General features: G+C 37.8%; 1 protein-coding gene across 6 annotated transcripts in view; it reads left to right on the top strand.

The window, feature by feature from the left end:
* Positions 1–21,718, top strand: part of SSH2 (slingshot protein phosphatase 2) — a 241,197-nt gene that overhangs the window by 145,074 nt on the left and 74,405 nt on the right. The window lies entirely within an intron of this gene.

Genomic DNA, 21,718 nt, shown 5'->3' with positions numbered 1-21,718 from the left:
AACTCTTGTTTTCTGCATTAATCTGTTTTTAGAGGGGTGTGATGCTTCTTTTAGTAACCTGAGGGTTTTGGCATTAGTTATGTCTGTTAAAGCAACAGAGTCCAGAAGCTTGAATTACTCTCAAATAAAGAGAAACTTCATTGGTAGCCTATTTTAGAGTGTTGTGTTTTTTTTAAGTTGTAACAGTTTTTAGATGTGGAAGACTTGGAATTACAGTTGACCCCTGATGAGGCAGGGGTTAGGAGCCTTCACCCCCCTGTGCATAGGCTATCTGTGTAACTTCCTCAAAATTTAACTACTGATAGTCTACAATTGACCATAAGCCTTATTAATAACATAAACAGCCGATTAACATATATTTTGTATGTTATATGTATTATATACTGTATTCTTTTTTTTTTTTAAGATTTTATTTATTCACTTGAGAGACAGCACAAGCGGAGCGGAGAGGGAGAAGCAGACTCCCCACTGAGCAGGGAGCCCGACGTGGGGCTCTATCCCAGGACCCTGAAATCATGACTTGAGCTGAAAGCAGACGCTTAACCGTCTGAGCCATCCAGGCATCCCTATACTATATTCTTATAATGATTTCTGACTTTTTCTATGCACATGGTTCATCTGTGAATTTTTTCAAATTGTTGCAGATTTCCAAAATGTTTTCCAATGTATTTCATGAAAAGAATCTGCATAGAAGTGGATTCATGCAGTTCAAACCCATATTGTTCAAGGAATGGTCACCTGTACTATATTTCTCCTAAGGTTAATATATCCTATTCCCATAAGCACCAAAATATTTTCATTTTCTATTATTATTAATTTTTAATTTTCTATTATTTTTGTGGGTAGCTTTAGTTTGAAAGATTGCAGCATCTGTGGAGGATGTAAATTCTCAATGTATATTTCTGTTCCCAGGAGATGAATGAATAGGTCAAACAGTATGTGAAGCTGAACGTCTTTGACATCCCTTTGACCAAATTTGGAGTAGATCATTCTGTCATTCCCACCTCTGTGATGCTCATCCATCCCCAGTAAAATTTCACATTCCATTCTTAAAGTATCCCATTCCTTAAATATTCTTCTTTAAAAATATTTGAAAGGTCTCATGGGTCCCATATTCAGAATCTTACTTGCTATTTGTTCTTGTTGCTAACAGTGATAGTTTGGTGTTTGGAATGAAACAGACCTGGGGCGCCTGGGTGGCTCAGTCGGTTAAGTGTCTGCCTGGACTCAGGTCATGGTCCTAGGGTCCTGGGATCGAGTCCTGCATTGGGCTCCCTGCTCAGTGGGGAGCCTGCTTCTCCTTCTCCCTCTGCCTGACACTCCGCCTGCTTGTGCTCTCTCTTGCTCTCTCTGTCTGTCAAATAAACAAATAAAATATTTTTTTAAAAAACAGAAAGAAAAGAAACAGACAGACTTTAGTCCCATTCAGAGTTTCGCCACCTATGAACTATGTGACCTTGAATATATTATATAACCACTGTAAGCTTTAATTTCCTCATTAATAAAATGGAACTTAGAATACCTATTTGGATTAAATGTGATATTTGTTAAGTACTGCTAATAGCATTCAGTAACTGGTAACTAATATTTTTGCTCTTTTGACATAAGCTAAAATATAGGGGAAAGAATTAGAATACAAAGTGGTGTAAGCAGCATGATGGTAAAATTCTGTCATTTGCATGATTGTCATAATTGCACCTATTCTGGGCAAAGGGTGGGAGATTCAAAGAAACACAAGACATGGTTCTTGTAGTCAGGATGCTCAGTCTGTTGAAGATATAAGACAGGTCATTAAAAGGATAAATAAGAAAACAATTCAGTACATGCCAAGTGCCAGATGACTGGTGCAAACAGTGCTTTAAGTATTCAGAGGACAGAAAGGTATTGTAAATGAGCCAATTAGTAAAGGCATTACAGAAGTAGGATTTGAGCTGGGACTCTGACCTTTATTTCTCCCTGTCTTAAATGTCTTGATTTGTATAAACAGAAATAAGGGGTACTTGAGTGGTGAGAGAAAAGGAAGACTGACGTGGCAGATGTTATGGCCACATTACAAATAGTTAATTTTCAATGAAGGACTGCTATTAATTATTTGCAGTAAAAGGGAGAATCCAGAAAGGCTTTTGTGTAGACTGATTATATTCTTTAGGATATTGCTATGAGCATATTTTGGATATATCATGGGCAGAATTTATCAAGTTTTAGCAAGTACCCACTGAGTACACAGCACAGTAACTAACATTTGCAGACTTTACACAGCTTATTTAGGAAGGCTGCCAATTTTACAGGGTTGTTAATGAATCAGTACCAGTGGCTGGGAGCACAATGTGAAATCCCCAAAGGCAACATAAGAACAGAAATTAAACTATCTGTTAGTGGCTTTATGGTTAAAAAGAGAGAGAAAAGAAAAAGAAAAAAGCACATTCAAGTAATTCAAAGCAAAACCTCCTTCTCTGCTTCCTCCAGGTGCTTAGCTCTAGATATTATTACATCAGCATCATGTGCTAGGTAACATGGTTCCCATGGCACAGAGGGCTTGTAATATTTACAGTAGGGTGAGCTATAAGGGGCGGAGTGTGCTGATTACTATTTGTCCTCATTCTTATTGGCTTGGTTACCAGTTTAATGGCCTGGTTGCCTATTAATGGCTCAACTTATTTAGCGTTCTATAAGCAATGTATATAGCTCCTTAGTTTCTAAGTCAAATACACATGGAAACCATCCAAGTGGACCTGGTTCTTTTACACACATAGTAAGGCTACAATTATATATCAATTAATAAAGATCAAAACTATATAAATGCCATGTTACACTAAACCCAAATGATAGTTTAATGATACTGATTCAAAGAAGAGTAGCTGCAACAAAGTACTAAAACTTTTGCAGATTGTTCCTTACACTCTACTGCACTGAGAGAAAAGGGCAGACTGTGAGCACGTAAGAGAAACTGCACGTTTATTTCCACTTAGTGATTCCAAGTAAATAAATTGAAACCCAGAGTAATTTTTTTTTCAAAATTAAAGAAAAACTGAAGATTGTAGACTGGCTAGTTATCATCTCTTTAACTTAGAGATGAAAAGCCATTGTTGTTTTAATCATACTTTTTTATTACCTCCTTGGAAGTACTTGAGTATATCTGTTGAGAACCCACTTCAGTTCTTTTAACTATCAGTGAGTTGGGGCTTGTTCACTTCTGTGGCTCTTCTGCGGTCAGTCTCAAGTAACTATTCCCACACTACTGGAATTCTCTCTTTGTTTTGTTCCCATTTTGATGCTTGAAGAACTTCTCAGCAAGGCCATATGCCCTGTTTGTCAGAAAATGTTAGTGACCTGAGATGTTTATTGTGCTTTAAAAAAAAAAAAAATCTAGTCTCTTCCTCAATTAAAATCAAAATTAACAAATATTGAATACCAGTGCTATTCTTTATGGCACTCTTACAAATCACTTTGGGGGAAATTTTCAAGTGGAAAATCCCTTTTGCTTTAAAAACTTATCTAACTTATACAGTAAAGTTGGTAATATCTCATTCTTTACCACCCACTCAGCTTTAAAGCTAACTTGTCCTAGGTGAGTGATTTTTTTTTTAATATCACTGGTCTTACTGATCCTTAAGAACCAAGCAAAAAGTATTGGTTATTTTTCAATATTTGCAGATGATGCACATTTATTATAGAAAAAAAACAGAAAACACTAAGGCACTCCTTTTCTCCACAAAAAGCATTATTCTCATTCTTATTTTCCAAAGATATTTACTACTAACATCATCCAGGCTTTTCCTGTGTATGTATATACTTTTAAAAATGGGACTGTACTCTATCTACTGCTTTGTAATCTAATTTTTTTCACTTAGCATATTGCGAACATCCTGCCATTGTCCTCAAACGCATTTCTTTCATATCCTTTTTAAGAGTTGTTTGTTTTCCATAGAACTGATTCAAATTCTGTCCTATTGTTGCACATTTTGACTATGTCCAGTTTTTTGCAGTTATAAACAAAACCTCACTGAATGAATATCCTTGTGCCTAAATCTTTGCACATGTCTGTTAAAGAAATAACCTAAAGCTCAATTCTGGGATTGCTAGGCCAAAGGGTATACCTAATTCTAGAGCTTTTGATAGATTGCTAGTTTGTTCACCAGAAATGTATCTGTCTCACTCCCACCAGCAATTTTAGAAATTCATTTTCATAGCACTCCTGAAATGATAAAAAGTGAAATCAAGGTAAATAGAATTTTGTTCTTTAATTCATCTGAACTGCTTGGAGACCGAGAAAAATTGATCCTCATTTGCCTTTTCCTATCAGGCAGCTATTTCATACCTAAGCACTAATGGAAAATTCTTTAATTTGTGAGCTATTTGAGTAAAACTAATAGATGAAATAATCGTGTGCTGGTAAGATAAACTAATTTTCCTGAGATGTTGTTGAATATATATGTAGTGTTTATGAATTTAAGTTTGTTTCCACTTTTCCATTTTATTTTAAAATCATCACCATTTTTTGACTTAGAGAATTTTAGACCCAAAAGATAAACAGACTTACCTAGGGTCCTGCAGCAAATTAATTCAGATTTTGAGCAACATTTCGTTGTTTTCTGTTTAGGAAATGTTAGGCAGCATTGAGATTTCCCATAGTACCATCTTAACTAAGGATAGTGAAATTTAAAAAGATGATCAAATACATTAGTTTGTTAACGGCTCTAACTGTACTTATGAAGTTAGAATTTCCTGATCCTAACTATAGGAAGGAGTTTCTCAAAATAGAGGAAGTTAACTTTTTTAGGGAGCAAGCTATTCTTGAAACAAAAGTTTTCATCTTTGAGATTATGTGATTATCGAGTATTGGAGAAAGGAGAAGGGTGTGTGTATTTCCTAAAGCTCTTAAAGCATCATACCTTGAAATGTCACTGGCAGGTCTAAACAGTAACCAGAGTGGTCCTCTGGCAGACTTAAAGAAAAAAAAGAAGGAAAGATGGGAAGGAGAAAGGAGTGTTAGAGTGCAGATCACAGTTGCACACTGGTTTCAGTAGTAGTGGTTGCCTGTCTCTATCTGAAATCCAGCTGCTTCCTTAGTGAAGGTGTATGTTTTAATCACCGGGAGAGAAAACGTTTTTAGGGGCGCCTGGGTGGCTCAGTCGTTAAAGCGTCTGCCTTCGGCTCAGGGCGTGATCCCGGCGTTATGGGATCGAGTCCCACATCGGGCTCCTCCGCTGGAAGCCTGCTTCTTTCTTTCCCACTCCCCCTGCTTGTGTTCCCTCTCTCGCTGGCTGTCTCTATCTCTGTCAAATAAATAAATAAAAAATCTTAAATTAAAAAAAAAAAGAGAAAACGTTTTTAGGTGAAGTTTCACTTTTTGTAGTGGCAGCAGTCCTGGACATGCTGCTGGAACACAGAGGGTGAGCTCAGCACCTTCTCTTCAGATCGTATCTGCCCGCAACTCATCTCTTTTACATAGCCAGCTTTTGTTCTTGGAGAGTGGACCTCTGTGGGTTGGCCTGTCCAACTACTGTCAGAGACCCAAGGTGACTGATAAGGAGTCCAAAGGTCAAAATGAACTAGTATAGACTCAGTCCAGATTTCAGGGGAAAAGGCATGTTTTTGGCCAGCAGACATCAAAACCTGAATTGCGGCCTGGGAAATGCTCTGGTCATCAGCTTCAGCCTTTCCACTTCAGTCAAGGAAAAACCACCAACTGTCTTTGCAGTCAGCAGGAGCAGAAATAAACAGAACATTATTTAAAGGGTGTGATTTAATTGAATTGGGTTGTGTTAGGGATTTCACTCCAGAGATGATTTCTGAGGCAATGTCACTTACTGTGAGATAGCAGATGTCAAATCAAAACCAAAGATAATCCACCATCATAAGATCTTTTGTTGGGTTTCAGAATGGAAAGTCAATTAAATTAGATTCCGGTATTTCATTTACTAACATCACCTTTTGGCCCATTATTAGGATCACAAAGATAGGAAAGGCATATGCCATAGCATTTCTAATTGGGGCTAATGCTTTTTTTTTTTTTTTTAAGATTTTCTTTATTTATTTGAGAGAGAGGGAGAGAGTGCCGTGCGCATGCCTGCTCACATGCAAGAGCCTGGGGCGGGGAGGGGCAGAGGGCGATGGAGAGAGAGAATCTCAAGCAGACTCCCCCATGAGCACCAAGCCCATGGCAGGGCTCCATCCCTCAACCCTGACATCATGACCTGAGCTGAAATCAAGAGTCCAGGCACTCAACCAGGTGAACCACCTGGCCACCCCAGGGCTAATGCTTTTTAATTAAATTGGCTTTTAAGAAGTGTTTTGCTCACTTCAGAATTCAAGTATTACAAATGTGTGATCCACCAACCTATTTAAGGGTCTCCTTTTTAGTGACTGTCCTTTAAGTTAACAGTGGCTCCTGTATACAGAGTCATTGAGACTATAAACTATTGTCCTTGTCCTCTAGTTCTAGTGGAAAGATAGTGAGCAGGACCAGCTACATAATTTGCAGGGCCTAGTGCAGAACAAAAATGTGGGACCCCTTGTTCAGAAAGAATTAAGAATTTGAAGACAGCAACAACAGAGCATTAAACCAAGTATAGGGCCCTTCCAAGCACTCACCCTGTGCAGCTGCACAGATCACACACGTCCATGAAGCTGGCCCTGCCTGTCAGATATGAAATTAAATAGACCCGAAGTTGATGAGAGCTTTCTGCTTATTCAGTATGTCTTCCTGAACCTCTGTTTTCTTTTCCCATTCCATATCTTCCCATTCTATCATTTTCTGTTGTGTTCTGTCCTCTCACCAAAGTTGGACAACCTGCAGCAAGAATTGGGAGCATGTATACTTCTGCCTGTAGTCTATGTGAGCACATTCTTGAATAATATTACCTTCCATTTGACTGCTGGAACAAACAAGATTAGGATTTTCTTTAGGGAATGGCAATTAATTGATTTCAATAAAGACATATAGTACATTTTATTTTTAGAGTGCTTTCGCAATTAATGTAACATTTGAATCAAACAACTACACTTTTGAGGCAGTATTTGCCCGCTCATTTTATAGGTAAGAAAATTAAGCCTCAGAGAGGTTAAGAGATTTTCTCAAGGTCAGCCAACTAGTAAGGGAAGTTCAAGCCCATCTCTTCTAACGCTGTGCTTTCTCATTACTTCCTTCTGCCTCTACAGTTCTGCAAGACCAAGGATAAGGAGACTTGAGATAACTTGCTTTCTCAGGATTGATCTGTTTTATAGACTTTTCTGCCAATTTCCCAAGAAAAACTCCTGGGATGTAATCATGAATACTTGCAACAAGTTTTTACTTCTGTTATTTTCTGTAATCCTTGCAATAACCCTGTGTAGTAATATTTTAGCATCATTTTAAAGGAAAGAGATTGAGGTTCAAAGAGATTAAATGACTTGTTCAAGATTCTATAAATAATAAGTGCAAGAGCAGTAATTGAAATCCAAGTCCTGTTACTTTATATCCCATGCTTTTGTACTGTGCTGTTTGGTTCTAATTAATTTTAAATCTCTACGTAGTAAATATCTATTCATTCATTTATTGATCACCTACAATGTTTTAGGCACTGGGAATGCATCAGTGATCCAAAAAGACCAAGTCTCAGCTCTTAGAATTTATATTCCATTATGTAAATAAGTATTATAAGTAATCAGCTGATGATATGGCTGTAAAGAGAATATAAAGCAGGACAAAAAGATGGAAAATAAACTGGAGTAGGCAGTGCTATTTTAGAAAAAATGGTCAGGAACCCAATAAATCATTGTTTGAGCCACTAACTGAAGCGTAGATATTTGGTGGAAATGTATAAATCAATTTCTAGGTACAAAAAAAATCACCTAAACAATATGAGGCCACAGCATTTACAGACATAAGGGTAATAGGTGACGATGGTTAACTGTAATAAACATTAACCTTTGTAGTAACAGTTACACTTTGCCTTTAATCTCCTTTCCCATGTAGCATGGATTATAAAATCATAAGATCAGTAAAGCTCTAAACCTAGTCATTTCCTTCGTGATGAATCACTTACCATATAAAGCAAGGTTTAATGTGTTAGTGATCTTAGGCTGCTCATACTCCTGGAAAATAAGTACTGTAATGGCATGTACACGACATGGCATGCTCTGGACAGCTGTTAAAATTTCTGGAGGATCCATCAGGTTTAGGAAATGTAAAATCTCTTTTGCTGGTCTGATTTAATTGTAATGAATTTCAAAATCTTGTCCAAAATTCTTTATTGTACTGAAATTCTGTTATATCTAGTACTATAGCACTTCAGTGAGTGAATCACCTACTGCTTGGGGATCTTTGTAATATAAACATGTTTGCTGTAGAGGGATTTTCAGAAATGGGGCGAGATGGGGGTGGCATAATGGGACAGGTAGAGGATCTTCTCATAGGATTTGCCTGTTGTGTGCTTTAGCATGGCAGAGTCCAAAGTATTAATTAAAAAGCCCCTTTGAAAGTCCCAAACTTTATCTATTCATGTGTTTCCTTTGGTTTCAAAGTTAAATCCAAGCATCAATCATTCAGTGTTTGCCTCTTGTTAAAGCTGAGTTGTTATCTGCTAAAAGATGAGGGGTGGTAGTGGGGAGGCTGTTAATTCCCAGCTGCCCATGTTTCTTTAGGTCAATTACCAGGTTTTTTTTAATCCAGAGTTTTAGACTAGAAATTCATGGACACGGTGAAATCATATGCAGAAGTGGGTTTGTGTATGATTAGTACATTCATTTTATTGGAGGAGAGGCCATAGCTTTCATCAAATTCTCAAAGGAGTCTAGTGACCTTCCCTCCCAACCCTTTCTCATGTCCCAAATTAAGAACCTAGAATAGACTGTTTCAGACATTTGATTTAGAAATTAAGTAAACTCTTTTTAAGCTCTTTGAACTCACCAGCAAGATTCATTTTTCCATTTTTAAACAATCACTCATAATTTCCCAACACTGAAAGATTCTGAACTAACATTTTCTATTGAGAAGGATTTTACAGCCTTTTGAATTCTCTCTCTCTCTCTCTCTCTCTCTCTCTTATAATAATCTTGGAGTAGATACTCCAGGAGTGGAATTTGCTTAAGGAAAACTCGGAATATTACTGTAAAGCCTGAATATTTGTGTTCCTCAACAAATAGTCACAACCTATGTGGTGAGTGTAAAAAGAAGCAGTATTGGGTAAAGCATTTCTGGTGCTTTGAACTATATCCAAGAAGGCAAAAATGACTTAAAGTTGTTACTTTGAAGAAAAAGTTGTGAGAGAAATTAAAATTTCTAATTGCATTTAATCCAGATATTTATTAAAGTAATTATAAAGAGCTTGTTAGATTTGGGAGACCACTGCCCTGGGCATAGACATTCAGTGTAATGAATGTGCTGTTGAACTCAGTTGTACACTGAAGGTTGAGGATTCTCCAAGCCGTTAAAACGTTCTTTGCTGTTAAGACCAGTTTCTGCAGCCTACCATGTATAAATTTTCAGAAGTGTGGCAAATCAAGGTTTATGTACCATTTTTTCCTTCTTGCCATCTCACTTTATTTATTATTTATTTATTTAGGCCTTAATCCAATGCCTGTTTGCTCTGGCAAAAAAATTGGGCTTTGCATATAAAACCTTGAGGAAACGCAGACTAGCTTAACTCTCAGAAATTAAACATTCTATTAAAAATAAAAAAAACTTGATCTATCTCAGAATTTTTTCCTCTAAGAAGAGGATTATTTCAGTTTTCAGTGTCAGTTGAGAATACTTAGATATACATATTTTTCTTTAAGGAGGGTTCGATGCAGAGGAAACAGAAAATAGGGTTTTTCAAAATTCACTCTTTTTGAAATACTGAACTATTTATGTAGCTTTCAGTTTAGAAGTAAATATTGGAAAATGAAGACACAAGTATAACATATAAACTGTATGTTTAGTTATCTTTTTGGTAACTATTGTTTAAATATGTCACTGTAGGAATGTTAAAATATATTATGAAGGGAAAAACAACATTCAGAATGTTGCCTTCTTAGCGTTAACTGTTAACTGAAAAAATGTAAAGCAGATTTCATAAACCTCTTCAGTGACAGAAAGAAACTTTGGGAAAACATCCAACATCTGCTTATCTTTCCTACAGTGGAAATGTTCATAATTGCGATGTGTAGTTTCCTCTGAATGAAGATAAACAGATTTCTGTTTGTTATACTTATGTTTTAGAAGTATATTTACTGCATTCTTTAAATGTATTTAATTTTTTCCCCTGACAGTTGGGGAGATACCAAAACATCTGATTGTTATTGGGGTTTTCTTAGCTTTCTCTTAAGGGCAATTGTGTTTTTCTTTAAGATATTTTCCTCAGACTTTTTTGATTCCAGATTCAGGGGCCACTTAAGGAAATATGTTTAGCCAAGCAGGTTCCCCCATTACCTGCACTACCATGTCTCTGACTCAGTTCAACACGTTCTTTATTACAAGATCCATGTTCTATAACCCTTCCTTTTTCTCTTTTTTCTCTTTTTTCTTTCCTTCTTTCTTTCTTTCTTTTTTTTCTTTCCTCTTCTTTCTTTCTTTTCTTCCTTCCTTTCCTTTTTTTTTTTTTTTTTTTTTTTTTTTTTGTAAATACGTAAGTCAGCTTTGCCTCCATTTGGTTCTTCTTTTGTTGGATGCTGGGTCTTGGAGGCTGTCAGCTGGACACTGCTGAAGGGTTCTACCCAGCCAGACCCTGGTATTTTGATACAGTGGTGATTCCTGGGTTAAAAACCTGTTTGTTCCAGTTCCCAGAAGACCAAACTGTTGAAATGTTTTACCCTGTTGACCTGGGCAGCTCTTTGTCTCTGGCTAAGACATGGCAGGCAGTCCTGGCAAGTGAGTTAACCTAAAAGATATTCACGGTTTTGTTTTAGTCATGACTATGCCAGAGTTTGTGGTAGAGATTTCTTTGTGCATACTAGACATTATACGTCTGCTCAGAATGAAATAAAATTGAGCATCGATTGTTCTATTGGTTGCCAAGGAATGCATCATTACAGTTTTTTTGTTAGTGTCTTTCCCCCCCCCTCAGCTGAAATAAAACCCCACTGCTGTGTTCCTACACCTAGGTCTGAGTCTATCTTCAATGGGGTAGGCATACCTTGTCTAAATATAGTGAGGTGTAGACTTGGCCAGTATGCAGAAAGACAGTAGAATGACCTTAGCTGGTCTTCAATACTAGTGTTACAATTAAATTTAAAGAAATAGGGACATTGATCTAGTTCTGCTAATAGGCTGAGATGCTCTTTCCAGCTGCTCAGCTTCCTTAGGTAAAAAGTTGTCTGCACTTAACCAATAAATTGTTTTAAAAACTAATGTGAGTCACTTCAGAAAGAAGCCAGAAGTTCATACCATATGAAAACATGCCTAAAGAGTGATTTCTTTTTCTATTTAATTGACCTAAAGTTAACATTTATTCAGGATGTAAAAGGTAAAGCCTAAGGTTTATGTACTTTAGAATAATAACTTGCATTTATATATCCCCAATACTTGCTACTTTCTAGAAATCTTACACAAACTTTTGTGTACTAAGAATAAAGGATATTTTATCCCTAAGTATGTGAGACAGGGTAGATATATCTAATCCTGTTTTACAGATGAAGAAATTCAGATAAAGAGAAGTACAATGATTTTCTAGAGGGCTAAATGAATCAGTAAAATATGGCCGGTGTAGGTGATTCCAGGATACCACCCTTTAGCTCAAGCAGCCATCCATTACCCTCTTTTATGACTGTAAAACAAGCCAGGCAGTCTTTCTGTCCCTTTTTTTTTTTTTTTTTTTTCTTAATTAGCCATCACTGGGGTAGGGGAGGGATAGGATTCCACTTGCAGAAAGATTTTCCAGTGGAAGCTTGAATTCAGTAAACAAATTAATTGTTTGGTCACTGAACAGGAACCAATAGGATTTAAGTCACATTTGCAGAATCGTACATCTCTTTTTAGAGCATTCTTTGAGAGTTATCTCTTCTGCTGTGAAAACCTAGTTGTATTTTTTTTAATTGTTCAGTAACTCTTGAAATATGGTGATTATTTCCTCTTGAACTAATGGAGTGCTTTTAAGGTTCGTAGTGATAATCTCTTAAAAATCATAAACTTGGGGGCGCCTGGGTGGCACAGCGGTTAAGCGTCTGTCTTCGGCTCAGGGCGTGATCCTGGCGTTGTGGGATCGAGCCCCACATCAGGCTCCTCCGCTGGGAGTCTGCTTCTTCCTCTCCCACTCCCCCTGCTTGTGTTCCCTCTCTCACTGGCTATCTCTATCTCTGTCAAATAAATAAATAAAATCTTTAAAAAAAATCATAAACTTGGGGAGTTTATAATGTTAGATCAGGAAATTGAGATCCAGTTGTGTCACCTCAGTCATATTGATATGATTCATTAGTGACAGAACAAGAATTCCAGGCCACCTGTTAGTTCCATGCTTTTCTCTCTACCTTTACATGTTTCCCTGCAAAAGGTGAGATACTAACCTCTTTTGTAAATAGAGAATCTGCCTAAAGTGCTAAAGCGGACTCAAAGGCATTCAGCCATAGGTAAAATGAGATTAGAAAACTCTGGACAGTTGAGTCCTCACCGTGTGCACCTACTGTTTACTACTTCCCCCAAGTCAATGAAAACATGATCTGAAAACTGGAAGTCTATTTGTGGAAAGGTTTGATATAGCCACCTTATCGTATTTTCCATCCTATTTCACTCAAACGTCTTGTTTACTGTTATGATCTCATTTGTAGAAGAGAAATAAGAAGCAAAGATAGTTGCCTATTATAACATGGCAACTGCACTGTAATTTAGATATATATTGAACCAAATCTTACTCCCCAGACTTATCCAGTCCTTTCTTCTGGGTAGTCTGTGTGTGGGTCATCTGTAATACAAATTCTTTTAAAATTCTCCAACAGCTGTGTTTACACAAGCACTGATTTTAGAGGTGGGGAAATTATCTGAGGGAACTGTCTTTTAATAGATGGTTTTTAATAACAGGTATTGTAATTTAGCTGAGAACCAAGGAGTTTTAGCACTACTCGCTTAGGAGTTCTTCACTAATGTCCTATTCTGATGTAATACAAATGAATTTATAAAATTTACTTGCCTGCCTTTGATGGAAGCTAGCTTCAGGTTTCTGATTATCTTTTGCTTGTTACTATGTTCACACAACTGAGTAAGTTTGCTGTCTTTTATGAATGGTTTAAAATGGTGGTTCAGAACTTAACTGCATTATCTTTCATTCAACTTGAGCCCTCACTGTATCATCAGCATATTGTCATATCCGTTGAATGGGGGAGAAGGAAGGAGGGAAGTCCTTTGTGTAAAAACATTCTCCTCAGCTGTTCTTCCTTGATGCTGGAAGTTTGGTGCCTGGCAGGAAATGATACAGACATGTGTGATAACAAAGTGACACGAGGAAGGATTGCCTGTAAGGTTCTCAGACTTGTCCAGGATGATTGGCTGTCAGCTGGCAGATAGGGTAAGGCAGATTTTATCTCAAAATCTGAGGATTAACAAAGTATAATTTAGGAAAAACCTAGTTTGAGAAAAGTTTGGACAGAGCAGTGGTATGAAAGCTAATAGCCATATAAATATACTTCTTTCTTTGACCCTCCTGGGTGAGAGTCTTAAAGCACTGGAATTTGTTAAAGGGAAAAAAATGATCTGTCAGAAGAGTCAAGAGGTACAAAGAAAAAGACATTCTTTGAGTGCGAGGAATTTGCGCATATCAAAGCTTTTCTCTCTCAGGTTTTTCTGACAATTTGAATTTCTTTATAGAACAAATTTTCCATCTGTCCAAGATAAGCTAGACAAATATCCCCAAGATACACATCTTCTCTTCATTCCCATTAGCTCAGATCAAACCACCCTTCTTTCTCACCTGGAATACGAAAGTAACATCTATCTTCCTTTTTCTAAGTTTTAAGGCTTTCCAATCCATTCTCCACGCCGTAGTTGGAGAAGTCCATCTGGAAATGCAAACTTTGGATCTCTGTTATCCTCAGAATAAAGTCCAAATTCTTTGGCAAGTTGTGTAAGACCGTTCAGATCTGTGCCCTGCTTACCTCTCCCCCGTCTTTATTGCGGCCCTTCCTCTACTTTTGCACGATATAGTGAGATTGTATTAGCAGTTTAGATAGCTTTATCCTAACAAATTTATATAAACTTACAAATTATCAGCTCCATTGTCATGTTAGCAGTAAGTGGAGCTTTTATAGGACGGAGAAGAGGCTCCTGTGCCCGAACAAGGGGTGTGTAAAATCTTTTGCAGTTAACTTGCCCAGAAGGCAAATGTAGGACAGTAACCCACATAACACACCCAACTTCTCAGAAAAGGGAAGTTCAAAGCAGATCGCTAAATAGAACTTTGTGAGAACTTTGCAAGCAAGATGCAAGCAAGTTCTTTTGTGAGTAGAAGTTCCCCACTCGCATCAGGCATGATTGAAAGCTGCGAACAACAACAAGTAGGCAGCCTTTTCCTGTAGTCTGTGTTGCAGACATGTGGGCTTAGGCACTTGCCACGTGAGCACCAGAAAAGAGGTTTTACACAGTGACTTTCACACTGTATTGTCCCCCAAAGTGCACTTAAATCTTCAGCACCATCCCTGTTGTCATTTGCAGATCACATTTACTAAACACTCTGTACCTGGCGTTAGACTGGGCACTATGTAAAGCAGGGCAAGGGCACTCGCCCTCCATGGCCTTACACAAGAAAGCGAACAATATAGACCTAGTAGTATTCATCTTGCTAAACAAAGGAAGGTTTAATAAACAGATGCAAGACAATAGAACAGATAAACGTACTTATTATCTTTGCTGTTACATGAATTCTTTTGTACATAATAAGCATTTTTATTTGGAGTTGGAACAAGAAGGGAGGAGTAGGTCATCTTGCTTCCCACTCCGATTTTTCCATAGGAGATTGTGCCCTATCTCTCTTACCAGAGATAGGCAACCACTGCGAAGAGCTGAGTGGCGCTGCTGACAGAGCCTCGATCACTGGAGCAGAGACATACGGGCAGCTTGAGTCCTCCTCGTTTGAGTAGCAGACATTGCTGAAGGCAAAGCATTTGGGGCAGAGAGGCGGCTCATAAATGAGGAACTTTATCTAAGAAGCTATGTGTTTCTCAGCCCTTAGGCTTCTAATTGTTGGTTTCTTCACAGCTCACTTTCTCTCAGGCCCCACCCCTCCTTACTTTAGAGAACTTGTTGACAACAGCTTTACTTTTTCAAGTCTTGCACAAAGGCAGATGTCTCTTGAAAAGCAGCTTACGCAAAACATCTGTGTGCTTGACTCCGTTCCCACGGTGTGTTTTCCTGTACTGCACTTTATTTGGGAGGGGGGGGGTCCTTTTTAAAAATCGAAAACACAGTATAACAACATCATTAAAGAGAAATTTGCAAAAAGAGAAAACGGTCACCCACAATGTCACCTTCCTTTGCTAATAGCCATTTCCACTCCTGCCTTATTTACCTTCCCATTCTTCACGTGCATGACTTTTTTGCCTGGTTATGGCCTTTTTCTTAAGCAGAAGTTCAGGTAATTTGTTATACAGCCACTTCCCTATTTTTTTTTTCCTGACTCTAGCATAATTTGGTTTTGGGTCTTGAGTTACCGAAAGGGTATTGCAACTTTATCAGCATTTTGTCAGTAAGTTCTAGTTTTTATTTTCCTTTCCTGCACCCAAGTATTCTAGTTTTTAGAGTATGGCTGACACCCAGCCTTTATTTTTAAAAGTAAGACATATGTATGTGTAGGATTTTTAATTTCCTTAACACTTAAAAACTGGTGTTTTAAATTACATTGATTCTTAAGGCACATTACTGGGCCTACTCCAGGACAGCCTTATTTAGAAAAAAAAAATGTCTACAATGTAAAACTATTGATTTACTGCATTAAATATACTTATTAAGTTTTAAGATATGCACGTAAAGATAGAAATAGAATGTAGTATTTTTGCCCTAACAGATGACAGAAAACAGAAAAATAAAAGCAACGTAAATAGAAAACACAAATTAGTCCACATGTCAGCATTCACAGTAAATATAAATAAACTTACCAATTCATACAACCAAAAGAGAAAAGAAAAAAATGTGTCCAACTTTTGCCCTTTGTGTCTACAAGCCTCAACTCTCCCAACACCTGACTAATCTCCTTGGTAGCAGTGCTTCACTGGTAACTGGTTGTTTACCTTATCGAGCTGTCTGTACATCTCACCTTTTGTTCTCTAATGATAAGGCCATATCCAAGTCTCTCATTATTCTTCCTTTCTTGTTTTACAAAAAAGAATGAAATGGAGCATATCTTCTTGTTTTGCTAGAATGGAATATTTTCAGCCACCTTCCTTTTAGAAACCGTGGTCCCTGTGCTTAGATGTTTAAAGGATGAATCTCTGGGGTGTGTAGGGTTCTCTGGTGACTAAGCAAGTCTATGAGACTCACACACAGCCTCGCTAGCTGTCTGCTACCATGTGAGAAAATGGTAGGGTTAGGGTTGCAGCTCTCCTTCCAGTCATTGTACAAAAATTTTGCCTTTGGCAGTTAAATCATTTCCTTTTGTTCCTTATGTTTTCCTGTGTCTTGAGTTACCATTTGGGAGTTTATAGGGCATAGCTCAACCAGCACCTAAAAGCGATCTAGGTATGAGATTGTACTGCAGTATCTGTTGCTACACTGGAGCAAATAGGTGACTTTTTTTTCTAAGATTTTATTTTTAGCTAATCTCTACACCCAACATGGGGCCCAAACTCACAACCCCAAGATCAAGAGTCGCATGCTTCACTGACTGAGCCAGCCAGGCACCCCGAAAATATGTGATGTTTTAACTTTTTTTCTTTAAAACACATATGAAATTGAAATTTACACTTGGATCATTTTGATTGGAATATTTTTCTTTTTTTCCAAATCCTACTAAAATGTTTGGAATTCTTATTGCTTCACATGCACTCTAGAGCATTGCAAAATACTACTGTGTGATCTCTTTGTCTTTAGCTCTCTGATTTCTTATGAATAGTATTTGGAAAATAGGGAAGAAAGTGCTTTGGGTCATTGCTTCTTCATAAATTGATCTAAAATGTGCATTTAGTAAATTTGAAAAATTATTTATTAAACATTAGATCAGGCATCAAGAAAGCTCAACAAGGGGCGCCTGGGTGGCTCAGTCAGTTGAGCATCTGCCTTCAGCTCAGGTCAAGATCTCAGGGTCCTGGGATCAAGCCCCACATCAGCAAGGAGCCTGCTTCTCCCTCTCCCTCTGCCTGCTGCTCCCCTTGTATGTGCTCTCTCACTATCTCTGTCAAATAAATAAGGTCTTAAAAAAAAAAAAAAAGCTCAACAAATTAAATTTGCAAGGAACCAGTGTGATAAACTTTTCATCTCAACTGGTGGTGCAATTCTATGAAGGAGGAAGAAAGTAGGAAGCAAGAAACATTGGATTGGTTAAAAACTGTGAGCTAATTAAGGCCCGAGACTGCTGCTTGCTTTCTCTTTTTCCTTTTCTTTAACAACTCCTTAAATTGTCCTTTGAACTTTGCCTTTTGCTATTTGTTGTTTTCTCTTCCTTCTCATCCTCTTCCTTCTCCTCTTCCTCCATCATCATCATAATCGTCACTATTTTACAACAGTTTACTGTTTTTTAAGAGTAAGAACCTAAACACTGGCAACAGTGTTCCTCCTGGATTTCATTTTGTGTTAGTACAGGGCCAAGACAATCTGTAATATGCATTAAAATAGTTATGAGAATAAGGATTTGCCCAAGGACTTTAAAGTTAGTGCGGTGATAGTAAAGAAAACCAGGCAATAGATTTAAAAGACATTCAGACTTTGCCATGCCTTTCTCTATTCCCCTTTGTTTGATATTTAAGAATTATTATTTTTGGAGCACCTAGCTGGCTCAGTTGGAAGACCACGAGACTCTTGATCTCAGCATTGTGAGTTCGAGCCCCATATTGGGTGTAGAGATTACTTAAAAAAAAATAAAATAAAAATATATTTTTTGAGGGATGTTTAAGAGGGTCTGTTAGCAAATTATTTCATTTTCTTAGCCTAATAAGGTAGAGAACAACTCTAAAAGAAATGGTTTGATAAGGAAAATTGACAGACTAGTGTTTTACAGACTATATTAAATGTTTATGGCCAGTGAATTTTGAGAATTACTTGTAAGACTGCAATAAAATAGCACTGAACACTGAACTGACTCAATTTAAAAAGAAAGAAACAAACAAATAAACCCTTGGTTTTCTGATGTTTGAGAATTCTCGTTTAGAACCCAATTGCTACCCTGATGGGTAGGCTACAATGGGCCTGCATTGTACAGAACAGGCAAAGAACTCAAACTGCTAAGGAAGCCATGGAATGGAATTAAAAACAAAACAAAACCCTTGGAAATAGGCCTAAATTTTTATCCTGCTCTGTTCTACTAGTTGTGTAATTGGTAAGCTTAGGCAAGTTACTCTCATCTATGTTTCTTCATCTATGGAATGGGAAAAATGACTTCCTTTCATAGAGTTGTTGTGAGACAGTGATGTAAAATCATGCCTGACACAGGGTGGGTATTCAATAAGTGATAATTACAACATTTTCTTTAAGTTTATTTTATCATGCTCAGAACGAACACCTAACCACTTCCACCACTGTGACACAGCTTGCAAAGAGAACGTTTTGGTGGATATGCCATTGTACCAGATTGCAATTTTTCACAAATAAAAGTTTGTGAAATAATGGTAAAGTTGTTGTCATCATTATCAACAAAAAGCTATCTAGTAGACAGTTGATTGTATAGGTCTACGGTTCTGGTGATAGATCTGAGCTACAGAACTAGTGTGGAAGTTGCAGCAACCAGCTTTCATGATGGTTCGCATTGATTCTTGACTTGCAGTATTTACATCCCTATGTGGTCTCCCTCCTACATTAAATATGGTTGACCTGTATAACTAATAGCGTGTTGCAGAAATTATGGTATGCAGCGGTGCCTGGGTGGGCCAGTCAGTTGAGTGTGAGACTCTCGATTTCAGCTCAGGTCATGGTCTGGGGGTCATGAGATTGAGCCCTGTGTGGGGCTCTGCACTCAGTGGGGAGTCTGAGGATTTCTCTCCCTCTCCCCCTGCCCTTCCCCCTGCTTGCACACACACTCGCTCTCTAGCTCTCAAAAAAAACAAAAAGAGAGAGAGAGGGAAAAAAAGAAAGAAAGAAAGAAAGAAAGAAAGAAAGAAAGAAAGAAAGAAAGAAAAGAAGGAAGGAAGGAAGGAAGGAAGGAAAGAAGGAAAGAAGGAAGGAAGAAAGAAAGAAGAAAGAAAGAAAGAAAGAAAAGAAAGAAAGAGAAAGAAAGAAAGAAAGAAAGAAAGAAAGAAAGAAAGAAAGAAAGAAAGAAAGAAAGAAAGAAATTATGGTGTGTCGCTTCCAAGGTTAAATCATAAAACTGCACTTCTGCCTTGTTGTCTCTGGATCACTGACTCTGGGGAAAGACAGCTGCCATGTCAGCGGAGTACTCAAGTAGAACAGTACAGAAGTTTCCATAGCAAAGAACTGAGGTCTCCTATCAGTAGCCATCAGTGGAGCCATTTTAGAAGCAGATCTTTCAGACTTTTCAGGGCTTCAGATGCCCTGCTGCGTCCTGATAAGAGACCCTGAGCCAGAACCACTAGCGAAGCTGCTCCTGAATTCCTCATCCACAGAAACTGTGTGAGGTAATGAAGGATCTTTATTGTTTTAAGCGTCTACATTTTAAAGTAAGTTGTTATTCAGCAATAGATAACTAATCAGAAGTCATCTCTATATAGGATGAAGTGGCCGTGAGGATGATGAAGAGAGTGAACAAGGAGAGTCACGAAGAGGGGATTATAGTCAGAAACTGGGAGTTTGGTTTCTGAAATCAAGTTCGTTAAGATCTGATGCCTTCCAAAGGGACTCTGGGATTTAGAAATCTGAATGGAGTCCAGGTGACGGTCTTTGAACCTTAGAAGGATGAGAAATTTGGGGACAAAACTGTTGTATGTTCATCTGTACGAACAATGGAATCTCTTAAGATTATAGTAGAAATCAGAGTGAAAGGGAGAAGATTGAGCTAGATGAGGGGTATTAAATCAAAAATAGTGACAAGGATGGCAGAAGGTGACAGCAGCGAAGAATAGGTGACAGGAGCCTCATAAGAAGCTTTGCGTTAGGGTGCCTGGGTGGCTCAGTCAGTTAAGCATCAGCCTTCAGCTCAGGTCATGATCCCAAGGTCCTGGAATCGAGCCCCTTGTCAGGCTCCCTGCTCAGCATGGAGTCTGCTTCTCCATCTGCTCCTCCCCCCGCCCCCACTGCTCATATTCTCTCTCTGTGTGTGTGTCTCTCTCTCAAAAATAAATAAATAACATCTTAAAAAAAAAAAAGCAGCTTTGCATTAGGGTGAAAGAGAAATCTGAAATTGGGTTTGACGTTTTGGCCTAGTGCTTAAAAGCCCAGCTTGCATTCCTTCTGCAGGTGTGTTTTAAATACCTGGAAAGGCATTTGTTGAATCATGCAAATGAAATGATTTTTCAAATGCTGAACAGTTTTTGAGTTAATATCCTTTTGATTGGTCTTGTTTTGTTTATTCCCACCAACTATTTTAAATTTGGCCTCAAGTAATATTGGTCATGTCTTGGTAACCAATACATCTAGCAATTTAAATACTGAGAAAGAACTGTTCAGGTCATTTACTTTTTGGTCCAAACAGCTTTTGAGCTTTACCTTTTTGAAAGAGAAATATTTAAGTCCAGAGTTTAGCGCCATAGGACTGAGAAGCTTTGTTAATTCAGCCTGTAAAGGAAATGGGCTCCTTTAAGCTGAGGCAGTTTCTCCTCTCCTTGGAGGAGGACCTTCTTGAGAACAAGATTCTCACTCATATATGGCCTTTATTATATTGAGGTATGCTCTCTCTAAACCCACTTTGTTGAGAGTTTTTATCACGAACAGGTGTTGAACTTTGTCATATGCTTTTTTCTGCATCTACTGAGATGATAATATGGTTTTTATCCATCATTTTGTTAATGGGATATATTACATTGATTGATTTTCAGATGTTGAACCATCCTGGAATAAGGCCACTTGATCATGGTGAATGATCCTTTGAATATGTTGTTGAATTTGGTTTGCCAGTATTTTGTTGAGGATTTTTGCATCCATGTTCATCAGGAAAATTGGCCTTTAGTTATCTTATTTTGTAGTGTCTTTGTCTGGTTTTGGTATCTGGGTGGTGCTGGCCTCATGGAATAAATTTGGAAGTTTTCCTTCCTCTTCTGTGTTTGGAATAGTTTGAGAAGAACAGGTACTAACTCTTTAAATGTTTGGTAGAATTCACCTGTGAAGCCGTTTGGTCCTGGACTTGTGTTTGTTGGGTTTTTTGATTGCCAGTTCAGTTTTATTGCTAGTAATTGGTCTGTTCAGGTTTTCTATTTTTTCCTGGTTCAATTTTGGAAGATCACATGTTTCTAGGTATTTCTAGGTATTTAGATTGCATATTCTAGGTACTTCTAGGTTGTCCAGTTTGTTGGCACACAATTTTTCAGACTAGTCTCTTATAATCCTTTGTATTTCTGTGGTGTCGATTACTTCTCTTTCATTTCTGATTTTATTTATTGAGTCCTCCCTCCTTTTCTTTTGCATCCACTTCTTTTCTCATGTAGGCTTTCTTGCCCTCCTTCCTAAGCCCCACGGTCTTCCTAACTTTTTGTTTTTGGCATCTAGTTTTTGATACTTGTTTGAAGCAATGTTTAATAG

This window comes from Ursus arctos, unplaced genomic scaffold (genome assembly GCF_023065955.2).
Source record: "Ursus arctos isolate Adak ecotype North America unplaced genomic scaffold, UrsArc2.0 scaffold_24, whole genome shotgun sequence".
In the NCBI taxonomy this organism is placed as follows: Eukaryota; Metazoa; Chordata; class Mammalia; order Carnivora; family Ursidae; genus Ursus; species Ursus arctos.
This window is presented reverse-complemented; position numbering and strand designations above follow the sequence as displayed.